The 16,196-nt window shown below is 37.8% G+C and overlaps 1 protein-coding gene across 16 annotated transcripts in view; it reads left to right on the top strand.

Moving 5' to 3' along the window:
• The window catches only part of Lingo2 (leucine rich repeat and Ig domain containing 2), a 1,254,967-nt gene that overhangs the window by 813,038 nt on the left and 425,733 nt on the right, over nucleotides 1-16,196 (top strand). For all 16 annotated transcript variants that reach the window (XR_001784140.2, XM_017320198.2, XM_030253527.1 and 13 more), the window contains one exon: nucleotides 2,221-2,253. The gene's annotated coding sequence lies outside the window, so the exon portion shown is untranslated. The remainder of the gene's footprint in view (nucleotides 1-2,220; nucleotides 2,254-16,196) is intronic.

Below are 16,196 nucleotides of genomic sequence, written 5' to 3'. Positions count from 1 at the left end.
ATTTGCATCATGTGTTTGTATGTGTTTTCCTGTTTTTCTTTAAGGACTTCTACCTGTTTGGTTGTGTTTTCGTGTTTTTCTTTAAGGACTTGTAACTCTTTAGAAGTGTTCTCCTGTATTTCTTTAAGTGAGTTATTAAAGTCCTTCTTGATGTCCTCTACCATCATCATGAGGTAATCTTTTAAATCTGGGACTAGCTTTTCATGTGTGTTGGGGTGTCCAGGACTGGCTGAGGTAGAAGTGCTGCGTTCTGATGATGGTGAGTGATCTTGGTTTCTGTTAGTAAGATTCTTACCTCTGCCTTTTGCCATCTGGTAAACTCTGGAGTCAGTTGTTATAATTGTCTCTGGTTAGAGCTTATTCCTCTCATGATTATGTTATTCTCTACCAGCAGACTGGGGGGACTAGCTCTCTCCTGAGTTTCAGTGGTTACAGCACTCTCTGAAGTCAAGCTCTTCTCTTGCAGGGAAGGTGTGCAGATATCTGGCATTTGGATCTGCCTCCTGGCAGAAGTTGAAGGCCAAAACAGGGCCTGTCCCAGAATCAGTGTAGCTTCTGTAGTCCACACTCTCACCTGTGGAGACTAGTCTCAGCAGGATCCGGGAACCAAGATGGCTCCCCCAGGTGCTGTGGCAAAGCCCTCCAGGGCAGGGCAGACACCTCTGCTCTGGCAGAGAAGGTGCCCAGATGTCTGGAGCCTGAAACAGGGTCTGCCTCAGAAGCTCTGTGGCTCCTGCCTGTCCACAAAACTGTTAGCTTCTGTAGCCTACCCTCTCACCTGTGGAGACTTGTCTTGGCTGGATCCAGGAACCAAGATGGCTCCCCAAGATGCTCTGGCAAAGCCCTCCCGGGAGGGTCAGACACCTCTCTTCTGGTGGGGAAGGTGCCTGGATGTCTTGAGCCAGAAATGGGGTCTGCCTCAGAAGTCTGTGGCTCCTGCCTGTCTCAGAAGCTGTTAGCTTCTGTAGTCCACACACTCACCTGAGCAGACTAGTCTCAGCGGGATCCGGGAACCAAGATGGCTCCTATTAGCAGTTCTTGTGCAAATATTATTATGAGAATGGGAATCAGTTCTGCATCTATTATTATAAACTTAAGTATTGAGATCCATTCCACCGAATTATTTTTATTCAAAATAAATTACTTTTTAAAAGCAAATTTGAACATTAGTAAAGTGATGTTATATATATTAATGTAAGTCTTCAGATCATGATGCTGAACAAAACATTCAGGCTTTTTATTTACAAAATTAGGATACGATTTACTTCACGATGTAGTTGAACTTATATAACTTAGATATATCCCTATGAAATGTATGTGTACTGCATGTATGACACATGTAAACCTGATAGTGATACATTGTAAATAACAGTGTTTATTTGCCTGGAGATATGCCTGGGATCCCAAAGGCTGATTTATTTCAACGTTTATCTCTCACCTCCCATTCTTCAAAGAGAACAATGACTTGAACACATTGTTTGGGTAAATACTGCATTATCATAATTACAATTTCCCTGAGAAAAGTGGCTTGCGGTTTGAATATTCAGCATCATAATCACAATTTCCATAAGGAATGTAGAACAGTTATAAACAGCACAGTGATCACTTGGTCCATAAGGAGAACTGATTACCGAAGAAGGTGGGGGTTGGGGGGAGTGGTGTTGTGAGTAGGGAAAGATATGAAAGCTTGATTCTGATCAGAATTCAGGAGGAGAGTAAATGCAATGTCCTCTGGAAATACTCTTGCCAAAATTTATGGAAAAAAACTGTACCATGATAGCATGGCACCCTTACATGAGTTGATTTAACCATTGCTTATACAATTTTTTTTTTTTTGAGATAGTCTTGCTGGCCTGGAATTCTTTAAGTAGGCTAAACTGGCTGACCAGAGAGCTCCAGAAATCCCTCCAATCTCTGCCTTGTAAATTTTCTGCTTATTAACTTAGTTTTATCACTTTTTATTAAACACTTCCATAATTGCTTTAGCACCAAAAATTTCACAAAAGCAAACTATCACAAGACAGGAAAGGCACAAAACATGTTTAAATTATTAAAGCTGAAAATATTATCAGGTGCATTTTCCTACACAGTTAAGAGTTGTTCTTTGTCAATGGTAAAGTGGGAAAACCTTATTAATTTTTTTAACAACATGCCTCACTTAGTATCTCCATTGACTTAATTGACCCTAACCATGTTTTTCCTTCTTGTTTTATTTTCTAGATGAAATGAAAGAAGCAAAATGCAGTGTTCAAGGTTGGTACATTTTATAATGTCTGAACACACAGTAATAAAAAAACAACATGCAAAAGCAGCAAAGCCAAAATACCCTCAGCTTTTCACACATATCAGAGAATATTATGTTTCTATGTTCTTCACTATTGTATATAAGGTACAACATAAATTTTAGCATAGAACAGGTTAATAATAAAAAACTGGCAATATTGTATAGACAGAAATATTCAATGTTCTCTACTCTATCTATCCAGTTGTCTTCTGTGTTCATCTTTTATATGTATTTATCATACTGCATACAAAACCATGCTACTTTATTTACTTCTACCCAAACTTAATCTGACCTTCGACAAATTAACAATGTCCTCCCTTTTCCAATATAGCCTGTTATCTCTAACAATAAACCTTCACCTGTTATCATAGACCCTTGATTTAACTTGATATACGAGACAAGTAAGTGAGTTTTCAACACTGCTCAGCTATGTTCAGATGACTACTCTCAAATAATTTGAACCCTTTGATGTGATGATAAGAAAATTAATTTATGCATGTCTAGCATACATCAAGTGTGTTATTTTTTACTATTGTGCACATGTGTTTGCATATCAGGATAATTTAGTAATTAGCAATTCTAAATATACTTCTACATTCCAGCAGATGACAGGTGGGGTAGATGTTGGAGCAGGCCAACTAAAAGCCCTGCATTTTGGCCTGGTTGGTGGTTAAACTTGTCATTCCACCAGCTCTCTAGTACCCACATCAGCAAGACAAGTCTCTCCATCACTGCCCTGGCTACCTCACTCAGTGCTGCAGCCAGCAATGGAGTGGGGGTCAGCTCTCTTGCTCTCATATTCTCATGACCTTGACCTGGATTACCTATACTCATACCACTGAAGCCAGTTCTCCTGTGCTAACTGGGTGAGGTGCAGGGCCCACTCACCTAAATGCTTGCAATGTTTCTATCAATCAAAATAAGTAGAGATTAATATCAGAGCAGTTGTTGAGCTAATTTTGAATGGGGAGATGCAGCGCTATTTTAGTCAAGGGATTTTGCTTTTACTTTGTTTTAATAAATATTAAAGCATTTGCAGATTTCATTACTATATTTGATTCCCTGTACTCCTTTGCCCTTAACATCTTTGAGTACTCAACAGGCATCCTGCCATCTGAGATGCTTTCATCATCAACTGTCATTATGGAGAGGGAACTCCCATATTAGTCTGTTCTTCTAAATTAATTTACTTAAAAAAGTAATCCTAGTCACCTCAACCATCAGTAGATCTAACTGCCCCTCTGAAAGAGTGGATATTTTACAACATAATATGGAACGGATGATGGATGTCATACAAATGAGTTGTGTGGCCTCCACATCGCATGTGTGCATTACTCCCAATAAGTATATTAATAATTCTTTTATTAAAAGTACAGACCTATCAAATTACCTGAAAGGGAACTGGTCGCGGGAGCTGGAAAGGTTGCAGACGAGACTGCAGATGCAGATCCTGAACCTTAATGGGACCAGAGTGGAACCAGTGACCCTCGGAGACTTTACCTCTTGGTTTACCTCTGCTTTTTCTTACTTTAAGGAATGGGTGGGAGTGATTTTGTTTGGTGCTGCCATATGCTGTGGACTGGCGTTCATGCTCTGGTTGGTATGCAAATTCAGAACCCAACAAAAACGTGACAAGGTGATTATAACTCAGGCACTTTTAGCTATTGAAAACGGCTCCTCCCCTGAAATTTGGTTATCCATGCTCAAGAATTAGTTGGCATCTGAGTTCTCTACTCTTGCACTCCACGGCACTGAGATGAGAGAGACTCAACGATCATTGATCAGCCCTTGCACATCACTGAGGTTTCCTCATTGCAAGCGATAGAGTGATCATGATTTCACCACTAATTCATTTTTTGGCTGGCCTCTTTTGCAGAGTTCGCCCTAGGTCATTTAGCAGTTATTGTCACACAGCACTGCGGTATCCAGAGACGGGCAACTTTCCTCGTGCACAGTCCAACCTAAGACATGGGGCCCGGTGGCGATAGGGTTACCCTATGACGGGTAAGGCTGTGACATTAGAGGAACGACCTAAAACAGGAGCCACGGCGGATGGGCATAATTACACAGGCCTAGTCCAGCCTCATTTTATTAAAACAAACAGGGGGAGATGTGGGAAGCCACATGTGCCGTTGCTGAGTGGCACTGACTACTGCTGGCCACCACGCATAAGATTGGATAAACAACCAATGTGTACATATGCAGGAAAGTTTTTTGCAAAAACACTGCCTGGCCCAGGCATGATAATGAGGTTCTGTAAGGTACTAAGAGAGTAGCCAATCGGATGTGAGACATGCAAATGAGATATGATAATGAGGCTCTGTGAGGTACTGAGAGAGAGTAGCCAATCAGATGAGGAACATGCAAATGAGGCTTAGTGCATAACCAATCCGGGTATGAGACACGCCCCTCCTAGGCCTATAAAAGCAGCACCAGTTCTGGGCTCGAGGTCTTTTCGCCTCTGCAATCAAGCTCTCCCAATAAACGTGTGCAGAAGGATCCTGTTGCAGCGTCGTTCTTGCTGGTCGAGTCTAGCGCGCGCAAGACTTATGGACCTGATTTATCATGTTTCACCTACAGAGATACATTCCTTATGTGGCAATATATTTATCCCACGTGAAAATGTAAATAACTTGGGAATTGTCCATCAAATTGTGATACCTTGTTATGGACATAATTTGTGTTTTGCTTTCTTAGTAGAAAGCTTTGATAACTGTCATTAAGATAGAGGAAATAATTTGATTTTTCTGAAGAAAGAAAAGGTTGTACCAAGGTATAATAAAACAGAAAGAAAAAAGTTTAGTGCCAACTTTCAAGGCAGCATAGCTATTGCTGTATGGAATCACCCTCTTTCTTGGTGATGTGAGAACTAACAAGTATCAAGGGGGCTTCATACCAGTATAATATAGATGAATGTTAGTAGATCTTGAGAATCATTCTTTAGCTAACAAAGAGTAAAGGAATAACACGTCTGAAGATGCAGCAGGAGAGTAAATATTAAAGAATAAAAATAAGTGCTTATTCATCTATGGAAGGAATGTAGGAATCTGTGTGTATCTCTTATCTTCACATAACAACATAGGCAAGGAAAGTGATGCTTACTTGGTTGAGCCTGGAGAGATATGGCAATCTAGTCAAAAGCCCTTGGACCAGCAGTCTTTTGGTAAGGGTTGTCATACTGAGGACAAAACCAATAACTTAAGAGAAGAGTTTCCACTTATATTCAGTCTGCCTTAGTTGTCATTTTCTCTATTTTTACCACATTTGACAGTTCTGGGTAACTGTTGGATAGTTTCATTATGACTATAAATCTAATCAAGAACACAAACCATCTTCTAGCCTACTGGATTTTATTAATTCACCGTGGATGTTCAATGACAGCAGGGCTGGACAGATATCTCTGAATGTGATCAGAACAAAAGCAAAGAAAACTAGATTTGAATTTTTGTTTTACACACACACACACACACACACATAATATATATATATTAGGATCTATGTGAGGAAGAGTTAGTTCAAATGAGTTGCATAAAATGTTCATTTGCAGCTTCAGTGTAGCTCAGCAACATTGTATTTGCTTTGCATACACAAAATCACTATTTGACACACAGCATCAATTACTTGGCAACTAAGCTATTGCGTATGTGATGAGAAAAGAAAATGCCCATTGAAACCATGTAGGTTTGGGAGATTGCCATGGAGCTCAAAGGCTAAATACCAGATGAATGGACTTATTTTTATAGAAAAAAATATGTTTAAAAAAAAAGAAAAGAAAAGAAAAGAAAAGAAAAGAAAAGAAAAGAAAAGAAAAAACCCTAGAAAACTAATTTCCTTTTATTACAAATTCTAAGTCTAATTTCCTTTGGTTCTTACTACATTTGAAAGAGTATTTGGTTAGTATTTCCATGCTAGAGATGTTTAAATATTTTCATGCCAGGAACATTGTATTGAGATTTGAACATCATAAATTAGAACATTATAAATACCCCCTTTCCTCTAAAAAATATGCAGCATGTCATTCAAGGAAGCACCAATTATCAGTGACTATAAATTAAAGAAAAAATTAATATTGACTTTAAGACTTTGAAAATCATTATATGGATGATCAGTTTAATAATGCAAACCAAGTCCTTCATAAATTTCTTTTATAACCTTTCAAAATTATTCCATCTGGGAATGTTTTGAATCTTCATCAAAACACAATCATTCTTTCACTCCTTAGTTGTCATCATTAATCTTCTCTTTCTGCATTTTAAAATAATTATGTAGCTAAACTTAGTCTCTCTGACTAAACCTTTCCCTACATCCTCTCTGATTTTATCTTGCATCATCATTGAGTTTTCCTGTGAGAATAGGAGAGATAAAAAAGATTATAGAAATGCTAAATTTATGCAAATGTATAATACTCTCTTGATTTTGCAATTATGTGGATTTTGTAATAAAAGTAAGGTGATGGCCTCAAGACTACGGTATTGGCAGAAGAGCTAGGTAGAGGCCATATTACTAAAGGATGGGACAGTGAATATGCTTATAGTTAACATAGCTTTTGTCTTCACTTCCTCACAAACCTTAAATACAATAAGAATGAGAAACAGAACCCTTAACCACCCAGAGTAATCGGAAGCAGGATGTTTTCTCGGATGGAGAGTCATGAACTCTGCAACAACCTAGAACCGCAACATATTCATACACAGGCTAGAGCAAAGACTGGCCAATTTCCTCACATAGCCTCATAAAGGTTGTGTGAGTTCCTGTGGGTCTGAGGGGTTGGTCCCTTGTAATAATACACATCCATTCAGGACTCATCTTATGCTTACACATTAACTCAAGGCTTCTTTCACTCTGCTAAACCTGAGAATCTGGAGAAAAAGACAATTTGCACATTTTGAGCCAAAATTAAGCAAGCTTTAATCAAATATTGGCCAGGATGATGGACTCTGGTCAGAACTATGCTGGGATTCCCAGAAAATAGTGAATAGAAGAGGGGGGAGGTAGATATAGATGATAGAGTATGGTTACTGAAAAATAAGACCTCAACTTATCTTTACAACCTGGCTCTTAGAATTATAAAAGACAGTCTCATGTATGCAGTTCAGGTAAACAGAAGATTTTCTGGAGACTCTGAACCTAGAGGAAAAACAACTGCAGACACAGACATACTTCTTTTAGTAAATAGACATTTGGATGAGATTGTTTTGCTTTCTTTTGTTTTATTTGTGGGTTTTACTTGGGCTTATTAATTTGTAGATTCCACTAATATGTCTGTAGATTTGGGGATCCTCTAAAGCATGAAGAAAAATTATTTCCATGAAAGAGGAACAGCAGTATAAACAGAAAACAGCAGACTGGGCTGGGGGGTGTGTGGCTGGGGGAGAATTAGAAAAACTAATGTCCTCTAGTTGGTAGACATCACATTCTCCAAGTAAAATAAAATACTATAATAAAAAAAGAAAAATTCAAATTATATTAGAAATAAAATAAATAATACTTAAAGAATAAGAAGTCAGTGAAAGTATATTCTGGAAGCATGGTTGGACAGACCATCCAGAGGGGAGAGAGGAATGAGACAAAAACCTTCAGCTGGACAATGGATTTGTAGTACCCAACAGGTCAGCAGGCAATCAGAGGTGAGTGATCACTAATAATAACTGCAAGCTGATTTCCTGAACCTAGATACAATTTCCAGACTTCAAAGGCTCAGTGTTCTCCCACCAACAAATGAGAAAAATATGTCATCATAAAACTTCAGAACAGAATATTATCTGCTATGTTGCCTGAGAAAGAAGGAAGCAAAAGGAGGTGACAGACACATGTCACACTGTGACTAATCAGTATCAATTGTGCAGGTGAAAATTTAATGTTCAAAACCTCTACATATTCTACCAAGAGAGACAAGGGAAATAGTACCAAGAAAATAAAATTTCTCTCTCTCTCTCTCTCTCTCTCTCTCTCTCTCTCTCTCTCTCTGTCTCTGTATAGGTAGATAAAGATATAGAGATATATCTACTGGCAAATTAGTGGGATCTACAAATTAATAAACTCCAGGATAACCCCAAAACAAAACCATTTTATAAATAAATAAATAAATATATTTATTTATTTATTTATACACACACACGCATATATACATATATACAAAACACACACATAAAATATTTTTAGATTGCTGAAGGAATATGTTCTAAGCTGCCAGTGTGCTTCCAGAACAGCCACCTTCAAATTGCTTAGGTAGAGGCTTTAGAAGGTCAGTCTCACAAATAAACAGCAGCAGTAGACCAAAGGATATGAGGTTTGTGTTCCTGTGTACTAAGAGGATGTTCTTGGTTCTGCAGGAGAATATGGGCTTGAAGTTTGATTTAGTCACAGATATCATACAGGTTATGAAACGGGGAAATTATTGCTCACAAAGAAGATTAAGAATGTAAATATATTTATGAAACATTATACCAGTTAGCTCTAAATATTCCTTGAGTCATGGTATTGTGACAAGTGGATTAATGTTATGATAACCTTTCTTTTTATGTGGTTGTATAATTGGAGTAGATAAACTTCATTCTCTACTTTATAAATTGATGATAATGTTGATTCACCCATGTTCTTTTAAGAGTTTTTTTATTAAAATAAATAACTGCAGGAAAGTAAAAGTGGTATGATGTTAAATCTGAGAGTCATGAGGAGAAAATACCAAATCCACGATTGTCTAATTAAAACATGCTGCATTTGGGGTATCCACAGGACTGGCCAGATGACTGCCTCAAACTAGGTCCAGAATTGAAAAAGCAGTCCCTACTGGCCTCTTGAAGTTCCTTTTTGTAGGAGAATAAGGTGTTCACAGAAGTGGGGGAGTTGGTGGCTCATTATTAGAAAGATATAATAAAAAGGGAAGGAACAAAGGCAACAATATACATCATGTGAATGGGGTTGCAGGCAATTTACAACTTAAGAAACACAAGCTTATTCTTTTTTTAAACTCTTTTTAATTAGATATTTTCTTCATTTACATTTCAAATGCTATCCCCAAAGCCCCCAATACCCTCCCCCACCCTGCTCCCCAACCTACCCACTCCTGCTTCCTGGCCCTGGCATTACCCTGTATTGGGTCATATGATCTTCACAAGAAAAGGGGCCTCTCCTCCCATTGATGGCCAACTAGGCCATCCTGTGCTACATATGCAACTAAAGGCACAGTGCTGGGGGGTACTGGTTAGTTCATATTGTTGTTCCTCCTATAGGGTTGCAGACCCTTTTAGCTCCTTGGGTACTTTCTCTTATTTTCAATTACAAATAGAAACCATAGTTTGTAAGAACTCAAAAACTTATTCTTTAACTAGGATTTAAAACAGGACATGCTTCTTTTTAAAACTTCCTTTTAACATCTTAAGAGCAAAAGCATATTTTTCCTGTTTTGGTCTTCCACTAACTTGCAAGGTACATTGCTCCTCACAAGCAGTTTTCAACACTGTAACAAAATATGAAGGCAGTAAGTATAATTGAGAGAAAGGTTTATTTCACTCACCAGTTTGGGAGCTCAATATCTGAGGTCAGGGATCTCTATTTTATGAAAGCACACATCTCTTTTAGTGTCCAGAGAACCTCTCAGTGGTCCTCACCTATGAGAAATTCGGTCATGTCCCAACAATGCTATAATATAGACCAAACTTGAATCATTATGAGCCTTTGTTGGAAAGACAGACTACATTTGGTAAGTTAGCTTTGCCAAAAGGAGGGCAGAAGTTATTATTATGCATTTTTATTGTTACTTCATTATTACTACTAGTACAGCATCTGACGTTTTAAACCATAAATTCATATTAATGAAAATATAACTAAAGTTAAGTATAATTAATATAAAAAAAGTAAGGGACTTGCTGACTGTACTACTTTCCTTGAGAAAATCACTTTTTTTTTTACTGTTGTCCTGTTAAGTCCTGTACCTGTTTGTTGGGCTTTCTTTTCCCTTTTTGTATATGGAAGCAAATGTAGGTAAGGTGGATGGTGCTGACTATCAGTGAACCCTCCACATTGATTTTCATTTCCTTCTTGAAACAGCTAGAAAAGATCTGCTAACAGTTCAAATATTGTGAAAACTCTTATATGGACATAAGTGCACTTTGGCCTGGGGACCAAAATGATAAATACAAGCAGGCAAAGGCTCAAAAAGAAAAAGAAGGATGTCCAAGGGCACAGGGACTGAGTTCATAGGGTCCCCCCGGCACAACTCTAGGTCACAGATCAAGGTGTAGGATGGAGGCAGTGTGGACTCAGTTGGGATTGTGGGCAGTGTGACATAGCCTTCCCTTGGCACAAATGCTTTGTTCAAGAGGTAAACTGTATATATAAGCATGGTAACTGTACTCACTTAGGCAAGGAGGGAATGGAGAACTAGAGAAACCTGAGCTAAACTCTGTCCTGTATTTCACACTAGGGTCATGAGAAGCAGGCATGTCTCATCCACTCTAAATGTAGTCAGGGGTCTCTCAAGAGGAACATCAGTTTTACCATGAATCCTTCACTTTACAGTCTTTCCTAGTGAATAACCAAGGGACCCTGACTTCTGCAATCTCTGTTGCCCACTTTTTTCTTTTTGATACTTTCTCTCCTTCTAAAAACACTCCAAACTAGCTTGAAACTGGAACCATTTTTACATAGATAAAACACAAAGGAAAAGAGAAAGAACTCCAGGTGGAAATTTCCGTTGAACGTTGCATCTCTAGTCCTTATTCTTTAATTCAGAAAAGAAGGGAATAGCTTCCTGACCTCCCACGTCCCTTCCATTCCCTATGGCATGACTTCTACCTGTCTTCTGCATTGCTTTCTCCCAGGTCTTGTCTACTGACCTCTTTCTCCTCACTTGCTACCTCCGTACACACACACATGCACACGCACACGCATGCACGCACCCACCCACACACTCATGCACACATGTGTGCATGTGTACTAGGAAGTCTGTTTTACCAAACAGGAAGGTGGCTTCAAGACCTTTCCTTGGGGGATATGGCAGTTATTTTCGCAGTGCACCAACAAGTCTCCCATTCTTGCTCATGTGACAACTCTAACACTCTGTCCTAATGTCTCTTTGTTTTAAGCACCCTCACCTCCACTTTCACTCTTACTAAGAATCCCTTCCCCATTATCTGCTCTCTGACACACTAACAGGCTACGTTTCTCTTCCCAGTCTGGAAAGCCTACTAACACTCCCATTCAACTCAGACTAGAATGCTTTACAGTCCAACACTTCACTCACACTCACAGCAAAGCACTTACCATGATGTAATATCATCGTGTCATCATGAGTTTACCTTTTCTACTTATTTCTTAAATAAAACTATCCTTTTGCTATTCACGATACCTAACACTTTGTGGTTAATAGCAGACATCGAATAGACATTATTTCTGAATGAAGTAATAAGTGAAGGAGAACATATATTATATTGTGTGTCTTTTCAAACAACAATCTCAAGGATTAACCTGTATATATCTTGCAAATCTGGACAATTAAAACATGGAATATTTTATTAGGAGGGAAAGAAATAGTCTTTTCTTCTTGAAATAAAAAGAATTTTGTTTGAAGAAAAAAAAAAACATTGGAAAAAAGTCTGTCTACCCTAAAAGAGACTAAGTTTATATCTTCAGGGACAATCTCTTGTCTTTTTATATTAGGAGAGTGAACAAGAATTAAACAGAGAAGTGAGTGGGATGATGTTGCCAGACAGTTAATAAAGAGGAAGATTATAAGGTTGTATCAAATGGCAGGTACCTCAGCAGACTCCTTATCTTAGACATTACACACAGAACAAAGCCATACTGTTCCCGGTGACCACCAGAAGTGCTTGATGTCAGTTTTAGCAGTATGATGCCACTTTGACTGTGGCATTCATCGTGCCTTGCATCACAGCTGGAAAACAACACAGAGGAAAAAAAAATAAAGCAAATATCACTAGGTAGGATTCAGACCAGAGAAAACATCTGAAACAAAATAAACACTTATTAAACAGAATGAAAAATCATTTCCTGTTAGTCCCTTGAAATACATCCTCCTTGCTCCTAGAACAGCCTGTTATGTCTGGGGAAAAAAAAAACTACCTCAAAAAGTTACCCACAGCTATTGTGCATTCGCGACTAGCTTAATATGACAGGCTCCTGCAGAGCTTAGATTTGTGACCATTTTAAGACATGAGGGAAATAAATCAGGGTGATGTTTCTCTTGATAATCTTTATGACTGCAGGAGTCACAGCCAAAGTTCCCAGAGAACAAATAGAAAAATACCTCACATTTTGTGTATAATGACTATAATTACAATAGACATTTCCATGTGTAAGCTTTGATTACTGAAGATGTAACTTTAAAGCCATCTTCTATTTGGTTCCAAGGCAATGCAGAGGACAAGTTAGCATGGTTTAGAAACCAAAGCAAAAGGAGGTTACAGAGTAAAAAAGGATCTGAGTTGAGAAGAAGAGAAATATTTCTTGGGCATTTACTATGTGCCAGCCATCATACTGAATTACTTACAAAGAATAGCTCATTTCTGCATATATATATATATATATATATATATATATATATATATATATGCAGAAATATATATGTACACATATATATGTGTATATATACATTGTTTTTGCACATTAGGAATATAAGATTAGAAACTATAACACTATATGTAAAATAAAGAACTACGGTGTCTAAATGAGTCTTCTATCTAAGGAGAACAGTTTAAGGCATTAATGTCCATATGAGTTAATAGCTAAGAATTTCAACTACATATGATATAACATTGAGGATACTTCCAAGCTTAGAAGATATCCTAGAGATTTAAATGATTTCTAAGTGTGGAATTTGAGCTTTCAAACATTGCATAAATTGTTGCCTTAATAGGTATAAAATACTGTCTCAAATATTTCAGTCACATGTTAATTGTTATCTATTAAATTACTTAAGTATGTTCACGTGATTTAAAGCAAAGCAAAAATCCCTGACAAGTTAAAAAAACACCTACTGAACACAAACAGAAACTCGAGAAAGTGTCACTAGATATAATGGTATGAACAAGTTTTACTCAACACAGACACTTTTTTTTCCAAATGAATATTTGCCCATAATGTGTTTGGTCTCACTAGTTCATGCTCCTGGTGCCAGTTACTTAAGCAGATGTCTAGTTTGTAGAAGGACAAATAATAAGTATTCTGAGAGTTTCTTATATCCAAGGAAGTCAATATTCTGATAACTAATATAGCTATTATTTGCATGCCTGATACTGATGGCCAAGATAACCAACACCTAGTGAACCAAGACAATTGGCATCATATACCAAGGGAGGGGTTGTCTGACACTCCTCTGTGGCAGCAAGGGCTGCTTCCATAGCAGTTCTGATGGTTCCACATGCTCTTTCTCCACCCCTCCTTTTTTTTGTTAAACGAAGTTTTTCCAACAAAAGTGCTTCTTCCATTGTATATGATTATTTTCCTCACTCCTGATCTAAAAGCCAGTGTAGCAGAAGCTGTGGGAATGAACTATCTGGCTGTGATTCTCTGTTCTTCCATCCCTGTGTGTGCCTTTGGAAAAGTTACTTAAAATTACTGAACTTAACTTTCCTCATGCATAAAATGAGGGGTGCATCCTAAGGGTTTCATGAATATTAAGGAGGCTAATCTGTTTACTATGCTTGACCTGTCATGGAGACTCAATTGGGGTTATTACCGTAACTACATAATTATGCTGAGTGAGAGCAAGAATTGTGAAGGGAGATGCTAAACTCAACACTCTGACCATGGTCATAGGCAATTCCCTGGAGCTCTTCTTATTCAGAAAATGAAAATGCTGTAGACGCCTCTTTTCTTGCTCCAATGCTAGGCATACTAGAACCAAATTAATGTTGTCAGAATAAAACCTTTTCCAAAGACTTATTTTTACCTTAATTACAGTATGTGAATCCTGTTTAAAGCCAAGTCACTATTCCAACGGGCTCATTTCTGTTACCCTGCTTCTTGGGCTTTTTTCTTACTTTACCTGAAATAATATCATTTTTACTTGTGTTTAATGTCTAGAGTTATTCAAATCTTATGGATGCAAAATAATGAAATTATTACTTAAACCTCCAGAAGTCTTAGGGTATCTGTCAGATAGTGTCTCTCTGACACTTTCCAACAATCACAGGTCAAGGCAAATGATGTTCCAAATCTGACTTTCTAGAGATTATGATTCTGTGGGATCCAGTTGTTGTTGTTGTTGTTTAAAGCAGGCACTATTTACCTACTGTATCCAGACTCAACAATACTCCTCCCACCTTGGAAATCACTGGTCTGTTGGGTAAAGCTGGGAAGAAACAGAAAAGAGTATGATTTTTAGAGCAGAACCAATATGTGAACTTTAGAGCATCACTCAAGCTTTGAAATTGAGTTCATCTTCAAAAGTTGGAAAAAAAAACAAAACGTATGATCTAATCTACTTAGCTCATAAAATTTTCTATAAAAGTTAAATGCAATGAAATCTGAATAGAAAAAAAATATTAATTTAATTATTTTCTAGTTTCACAATCTAGGGAAAAAATCTGAACCCTCAATGATGTAATTACTTGTATATTGCTCTCAATTAATCAACATTTTTCCCCTAAGCTTATGCCAACTACCCTAATTATAAATGCAATGACACACACACACACACACACACACACACACACACACACACATGCACACACGAGGATGGGGACTCAAGAAGAGGGATTTGGTGGCAGGTACAAGGGACTCCTAGCAAAAAGTAAGAACTGTAAGATTATAAAACATTCTTCAAGTATTTTAAAGTAAGACTACATAGCTATAAATTTTGTTCCAGATGAAGTAGCACATCAAATATTATCTCATTCTTTGTTGCGGGATTCTGAGAGTTGCTGTTGGTACCAGCATTTAAAAGTACAAGAGAATAGGATGACAGGAAGTTAGAAGTATCAGAGAAGCTCCTCGGCAGGAAGACATTGGAAACACAGTTGCTTCAGCACTGTCCTGTGTCCTAGATTGGCTTATCCCTGTATCTTAACAAGGGGAGGCTTGTATGAGGTGTTGTATGTTCAGGCTTTGTAAACCATAAAGAGATTACAAAGGAGATACTTTACAGAGATTAAATGAGTGGTTACTTAGTCCTAAATTCATCAACTACTCATTTATTTCCCAAATACAACTATGGAATCCCAAACCCAGGATAATAGTGCAAAATAGAGCTCTTTCTCAGGCTGTGAGGATGAAGGAATAGTGCTACATGTCTGAAAATAACATTTTGTGTCATTTTACTCCCATTTTGAGAAATCACTTGTCATCCCTAGCAAGTAGATGAGGTTAACAGAATACATTATAGGCGGTATTTTATGGTTTCATCAATGACCAACCTGTTGTTAACAATCAGGTATTCAGCATTGTGCTATGTAGTAGTTTACAACCATAGTTGTAAACTTCTCCCATAGAGCCCCAGGGAGACAATGTTATGCATATGCTTTGTTGGTGGTTTTATTCAAGCCCAAAAGAGTAAGTAATTAACTTTAATCCCCTTAAGTATGAAAGGATAGAATCAAAATCCACACCCAATTCTCTGTAGTCACTTATGTAACTCACTGCCTCAGTTCTCAGGGCCAACTAGTGTGGGCACACTAATTTGTGATTATCGTTGCCATTCATAGAATTGTGCATTTTTTTCTTTTTTAAATTTATTTTTATGTGTGCATGGGTGTTCTGCCTGGATGAATGCATGTACCCACAGAGGCCAGAATATGGCATTGGATCAACTGAACTTAACTTACAGACTGTTCTGAGCCACCAGGTGAGTGGTGGGAATCAAATCCCAGTCCCCTGCCTGAGCATCCAGCTCTCTTAACCACTGTTTTAAAGGGAAAGCATCAAAACAAACAGCCATGGTAAATTAAAATGC

The sequence above is a fragment of the Mus musculus genome, chromosome 4 (genome assembly GCF_000001635.26).
Source record: "Mus musculus strain C57BL/6J chromosome 4, GRCm38.p6 C57BL/6J".
Taxonomy (NCBI): domain Eukaryota; kingdom Metazoa; phylum Chordata; class Mammalia; order Rodentia; family Muridae; genus Mus; species Mus musculus.
Note: the sequence above shows the minus strand (reverse complement) of the source record. Positions and strands in the feature narration are given on the sequence as shown.